Source organism: Hyperolius riggenbachi, chromosome 1, assembly GCF_040937935.1.
Source record: "Hyperolius riggenbachi isolate aHypRig1 chromosome 1, aHypRig1.pri, whole genome shotgun sequence".
In the NCBI taxonomy this organism is placed as follows: Eukaryota; Metazoa; Chordata; class Amphibia; order Anura; family Hyperoliidae; genus Hyperolius; species Hyperolius riggenbachi.
In genome coordinates this window covers 35803664-35810978 of record NC_090646.1, presented here as the reverse complement: position 1 = coordinate 35810978, position 7315 = coordinate 35803664, and positions in this window count along the sequence as shown.

Sequence of the window (7315 nt, the reverse complement as noted above, 5' to 3'; positions counted from 1 at the left end):
CGCATTCTCAGATCCACAAGATCTAATAATCTAGTCATACCCAGAGTCCACTTGGAAACTTTTGGTCCCAGAGCCTTTTGCCATGCTGCCCCTACGTTTTGGAACTCCTTACCTCAACAGATCAGGACAGCTCCATCCCTGGACGTGTTTAAATCCAGAATGAAAACCCACCTGTTGAGTTTGGCATTTGGAGAAATATAACTTGTTGTGTGAATACTTCATCCTACTACTAATTACTGAATCTGAGAGAGCCTAAGCGCTTTGAGTCCTATGGGAGAAAAGCATTATAGAAATGTTATTGTATTGTATTGTTTTGTATTATACATAGCTGGTGCTTCCTCCAGCCCCATCTGCCTGGATTGCTCCTCCGCTGCCTCTATCACCGGTACTGGGTCCTGTCTCTTCAGCCAGTGAAGGCCAGTCGATGCAAGCGCAGTGCACTACCTCCATACTGTGCAGGCGCAAGTGTAAAGCAGGTGCTGACGAGACAGAGGGAGTCCCTGTGCATGCGTACAACTGGCCGCTTCCAGTGGAAGTTACAAGACCTGGTACTGGCGATAGAGGTGGCGGAGGACAGCGTGGGAGCGATCCATGCAGATGGGGCTGGAGGAAGCGCCAGGTATGTATAAATCTACTTTCCACAAGAAAAGTTATGCGTGCATCAAGCACCAAGTTTAACCCTAACAAATCTGGCTTTGGAAATTTGGCTTAATTGGCTTATCATGAGGCAATATTATATGGGATGGAACAGAGGCGCCAAAAGGATAAGAGGGGTTTTAAAGGAGCTTAAAAGCCAAAAATTTGGTAATTAGAGGAGGCAGTGGTGGACTTACCTCCTACAAGCAGACACAACACGACTGTACATTCAGTCTATTTATTAACGAACTCCAGATAAAACAAAGCAACGCGTTTCACGGGTCAGCGCCCGCTTCCTCAGGCAATAGAAAAAGGAGTTACAGCATCTAGCAAAACAAACAACACTCGGCACCTCTGTCTATCATGAGGCAATGCTCATGAAAATATGCATTTACTTTCGCATGCCAAATGATGCAGGGTCAAAAACCAATACCGCAAAGTGGTTGCCCTGCGGGAATTAGTTCATGCAACATTAGCACTATCCAGGAGCGCCATAGGGAGGCTTCCCAATGCCCCCATACAACAGGGGGGCCGCAGCCCCAAGCTCTCTCACTGCTTGGGAACCACAGCGGCACCCTGGAGGGCGAGGCTGGGGAGCGCAGGTGACCCCCCCCCCCCCCAAGCATGGCCAGCTCTGGGGAGGGCCGTCCACACCCACTTCCCAATATTAAATGGGTTGTGCCATTAACAGTGCAAGAATGGCTGCAATTACATATTCCCCTTGAAAATCAATAGGTACATTTTTGGATGTTTTTTACTCGATCACACAAAAATGGCTGAACAGATTTGAATGAAATTTGGCACATACATAATACATTACCTGGAATAAAGTATAGGATACTTTTTATTCCTATAACCAAAAAGTGGGTGAGACAAATACAAATTTCACTAGGAAAATGTAAACTGCAGCCATTCTTACACTGTTAATGGTAGGGTTCTCAAACTGTGCACAGTTGGTCAATGGGTGACTAGGATTAATATTCAGAAAAGTGGGTGGAGTCTATAAAAGCCAATCAAAATTCACCTATTGATTTTCAATGGGAATATTTACATTGCTTGCATTCTTACACTGTTAATGGCACAAGCCTCAAACCTGGTACAGCTGATCATTGGGTGACTGGGGTTCAATTTCAGAAAGGGGGGTAGAGCCACAGCTAATCATATTTGTTTCATTCCGATGCAAATTATTGATGTCATACACCACAACACTCACAAACTCGGTAATTGAGTAATTGATTAATTGTGTGGTAGGGTTAGAAAAGTGGGCACAGCCAACTACACCAGCCAACTACATAAGCGGGCAACGCGGGGTCATAAGTGGGCAGAGACAATACAAATTTTACTAAAAAAAATGTAAACAGCAGCCATTTTTAAACTGTTAATTGTAGGGTTCTCAAACTTTGCACAGTTGGTCACTGGGTGACTGGGATTACTATTCAGAAAAGTGGGTAGAGCCTACAAAAGCCAATCAAAAATTACCTATTGATTTTAACGGGGAATATTTCATTGCTGCCTTTCTTGCACTGTTAATGGCACAATACTCAAACCTGTTACAGTTGATAATTGCGTGACTGGGGTTTAAATTTATATAAAGGGTGGACCCCCAAACAGCCAATCTCATTTGTTTCATTTTAATGCAGGTTATTGATGCCAAAGACCGCAAAGCTCACAAACTTGGTCATTGAGTTATTGATTAATTGTGTGTTAGGGTTAGGAAAAGTGGGCGCAGCCAACACCAGCCAAATACATTGCCAGGTCATCAGTAGGCGGAGACAAATACAAATTTCACTGAGAAAATGTAAACTGCAGAAATTCTTACACTATTAATGTGACTAAGTGACTGAGTGACTGAGATTAATATTCAGAAAAGTGGGTGGAGCCTACAAAAGCCAATCAAAATCCACCTATTAATCTTTAAGGTGAATATTTAATTGCTGCCATTCTTGCACTGTTAATCACCTTTACCTGGTACAGTTGGCCATTGGGTGATTGGGGTTCAAATTCAAAAAAGGGGTGGAGCCACATACAATCAGATTTATTTTATTTCAATGCAAATGGATGCCAAAGACCGCAAAGCTCACATACTTGGTCATTAAGTAATTGTGTGTTAGAGTTAGGAAAAGTGGGCGGAACAAACAGCGGCCAAATACATACCAGGGCAATTCCGGGCGACTAGCTAGTATATAATAATATCAGTAGGGTTATTATTCATTTATAAAGCACCAACATACTCTGTGGCACTGTACAAAGTAAGAAACAAACATGGGGTACATAATAATACAGACAATGGTGTACACCAATCCATAAGATACATCATTAGTGATAGCAGAGGCCATAACAATGTTGGCATTGGCATATACATTACATATACAATTTGTTTTGAAATGTTTGCTGCAGCCACTATAAAGTAGGTGACAAAGCTCCTTCTGCTGGTGATTGTGACCACAACTCTCCCTGTTCCTGATCCTGGTCATGCTGATCTATGGCCTGGCCAAGCTCTCATATTTTTGAAAGATTTAGAAGAAAATTGTCTAGGGAGCTGTATAATGGCACAGAACAGACCAGCCTGTGTGTGCAACCTAACCTAAGGTGACTGTTGTGGGTAACCTATTGGGCCTAGGCACTGTAAACACCCCTGCACCATGTTTTAGCAATTTTTTTTTTTTGGGGGGGGGTAGTTATTGTGAAATCCTTCATTCTAACTAGTTATGAGACCATTCAGCCATGCAATATTGAGTACTAACAGATCTTTAAGGCCCTTGCCCTTAGGTGTCTGGGGCTGCATGTGTGCTAAACTTAACAGACCAACCTGGGTATATAGCAGAGGCCAGAATGATATTGACATGGGCAAATACATCGTATACATTTTTTTTTCTTTGAAAAACATGTTAGTTGTAGCTACTGTAGCAGAGGCCAGAACAACGTTGTCATGGATATGCATGTTTACAAAAAATGATTGGGTTTAAAAAAAAGCTCGTTGCAGCCCTGGTGACAATGACAACAGATGCGGTGACTTGGTTTTGCACATGATGGATGGTACAGGTTCACATATAAAAGTTTGAAACGTGCGGCATGTGTATGTACATGTCGATCAGGCAGTGTATGGGTTAGGCTCGCTTCCTACTGACATACCAAACTCCCCGTTTAACGCACCACAAAGAACCAAAAACATAAATGTTAGTCCTCTCGGCGGTAGTCTTTTTGTAGTGCTGTGTAGTGGTCGCCATGCTTGTGTACACATTCGCAAAAGTTCAGGGGATGAATGTTTTCCTGCCCCTATGGTCAGGCTGAGGTAGATCAATAAGTGAAAAGTGACCAAAAAAAACCACTGATCCTGCAGTATGGGTGCAGTGTTGGCCTAGTAGGCTTTATTGATTACCTGAGGTAACCATAAAAAAAAAAAAAAAAAAAAAAAGAGTTTTGCCAAAACGTATCCAGCCGATCAAATTTACTCTGTCCACAATAATGCAAGGCAGTGGCGTAGGGACCGGGGTCGCAACGGTCGCCATGGCGACCGGGCCCAGCTCCTAAAGAGGCGGGGGAGGGGCCCGGGGGGCCCATCTCCGTGTGGAGGGCCGTGCAGCCCGTGCGCGCTGGTAGGGGGAGCCGCAGCCGCGGGGAGGGCAGCCCTCTCCCTCCTTTCCTCTCCCCGGGCCCCCCCCTCAGATGCAGAGTGACGCGCACGGAAGCGCTGTAGGCAGAACTCACCTCCCTGCGTTCCACTCGCCGCTAGTCTCCTCCCGCTCTGCATAGATGCTGTTACACACTGCTTCCGGCTAAACAGGAAGCAGTATGTAACAACATCTATACAGTGGGAGGAGATCAGCGGCGCAGGGACGGAGGTGAGTTCTGCCTACAGCGCTTCCGTGCGCGTCACTCTGCATCTGGAGGGGGGGGGGGAGAGGAAGGGAGGGAGAGGTCGGGCTGCCCTCCCCGCGGCTGTGGCTCCCCCCTCCATTATGTGGGGGCAAAGCGGGGGAAGCTACCTAATCTATCCTGGGGGGCAACGACCTACCTCATCTATCCTGGGGGGCAGCTACCTACCTAATCTATCCTGGGGGGGCAGCTACCTAATCTATCCTGGGGGCAGCTACCTACCTAATCCATCATGGGGGGCAGCTACCTAATCTATCCTGGGGGGCAGCTACCTAATCTATCCTGGGGGGCAGCTACCTACCTAATCTATCCTGGGGGGGCAGCTACCTACCTAATCTATCCTGGGGGGGCAGCTACCTACCTAATCTTTCCTGGGGGGCAGCTACCTACCTAATCTATCCTGGGGGGGCAGCTACCTACCTAATCTATCCTGGGGGGCAGCTACCTACCTAATCTTTCCTGGGGGGGCAGCTACCTACCTAATCTATCATGGGGGGGGGGCAGCTACCTACTCTACCCTATCCTGGAGGGCAGCTACCTACCTAATCTATCCTGGGGGGGCAGCTACCTAATCTATCCTGGGGGGCAGCTACCTAATCTATCCTGGGGGGCAGCTACCTAATCTAACCCATACTGGGGGCAGCTACCTAATCTAACCTATACTGGGGGGCACCTACCTAATCTAACCTATACTGGGGGGCACCTACCTAATCTAACCTTATACTGGGGGCACCTACCTAATCTAACCTATACTGGGGGGGCACCTACCTATCTAACCTATACTGGGGGGCACCTACCTCATCTAACCTATACTGGGGGACAGCTATCTAATCTAACCTATACTGGGGGGCACCTACCTATCTAACCTATACTGGGGGGCACCTACCTATCTAACCTATACTGGGGGCACTTACTTATCTAACCTGTATTGGGGGCACCTAGCTAGCCTATACAGGTGGCAACTATACTGGCTACCTATATTGGAGGCACCTACCTAACTAACCTATACTGGGGGCACCTACCTATCTAACCTATGCTGGGGGCAACTATTCTGGCTACCTATATTAGAGGCACCCACCTAGTTAACCTGTACTGGGGGCACCTGTCTAACTTATCTAACTTATACCGGCGGCGCCTGCCTATCTAACCTATACTGGGGGCAACTATACTGGCTACCTATGCTGGAGGCACCTACCTGGCTAACCTATACCGGGGGCAACTATACTGGCTTACCTATGCCTGGCTACCTTTACTGGGGGGACCTATAGCTGGCTATAGGGATTCGGATATGTGTGTGCGTCGGGTGTTGCCGGGGGAGGGGCGGGCTGTTGTTGCCGGGGGGGCTATTGTTGCCGCGGGGGGGGCCCACATCCAGATTCTGCATCGGGGCCCAGAGGTTTGTAGCTACGCCACATGATGCAAGGACCTTATCATCTTGGGTGCGCCAACACACTAATATAGGTCATTGCTTCATTGAGATATGCAAGACCCTTCACCACGACAAGGTAACGATCGCGAAGGGGAATTGACATGTACATGCCTTTTGTTATTGTTGCAGCCACTGTGTAGCACCAGAGGCTAAAAAAATTTAGCATGTATACAGGCCTGAAAAATTTGCGAAACAGTTGTACGTAGGTGAGTGTTGAACTTCCCATGACTCAGTTTCTTATGGCATAGGTTGCAAATGGTGTTACTGTTATCAGAGGTAGGCACACACACAAAAAATGCCACACTGCTGAGCCTTGTGATGATGGCATTCGGGGGTGGTACCAGCAGAAGTTGGCTTGCGTGTTGGTTGGCTGGTCTCAGGTGCCTTTTCATGCTGTTTGCCATTGCCACCAGTCCCCTGTGAACTCCCCCTGCTTCCAACTCATCTCCTCCTTCTCTCTTTCTCACCATCTGAACTGTCCTCCTCTTGATCTATTCTTGTGGGAACCCACATCCCATCCATGGACACATCATCATCAGCATCAGCTGCTTCACATGCCTATGACAACTCACAAAAGGCAGCAGCGACGACATCATCACACCTTACGTCCATCTGTGTAATGTTGCCTGACTAAGACATATCAGGTGTAACATCCTTATCTCCATCCTCTGGCAATAATGCTTGTGCGTCGCTAATTTCCACAAACTAATGTGTAAATAACTCCTCTGTCATCTCATGTGATGCAGCTGTAGTGGTGGTGGGATGAGTGGTAAGTCGTGGGGATCCCAAATCAGAGCAGGAGAAGGATGGTGTGGTAAGGTTCCGAGCAGAAGCAATAGAAGATGGGGTGCTCGGTGTAAGCCAATTAAGTACATCATCAGCATTTTGTGAGTTCAGGGTACATGCCTTCTAAACACCCAGGCACCATTCTAAGACCACAGAAATTCACAGCAGCGTGGCCTCTATGCCCCATGTGGTGTGGTCTGCCTCTGCCTGCCTATTGTGTGTGCAAGGTAGTGTACACACCACTATAGCAGCAGTGTACGCACCTGTGTCTGTCCAACAGCTAAAGCCACTGCACTAAGGACAGTCAGACACAGAGAACTGCAATATAACAATAGGAATAGAGAGACAAAAAAATGTTCTTATGAGTTGTATTGTGCATGTAAGGTACTGCACACCACTATAGCAGCAATGTGCACACCTGTGTCTGTCCAACAGCTAAAGTACTTGGACAGTTCCACAAACAGAACTGCAATATAACAATACGGATAGAGAGACAAACAAAATGTTCTTATGAGTTGTATTGTGCATGTAAGGTACTGCACACCACTATAGCAGCAATGTACACACCTGTGGCTGTCCAACAGCTAA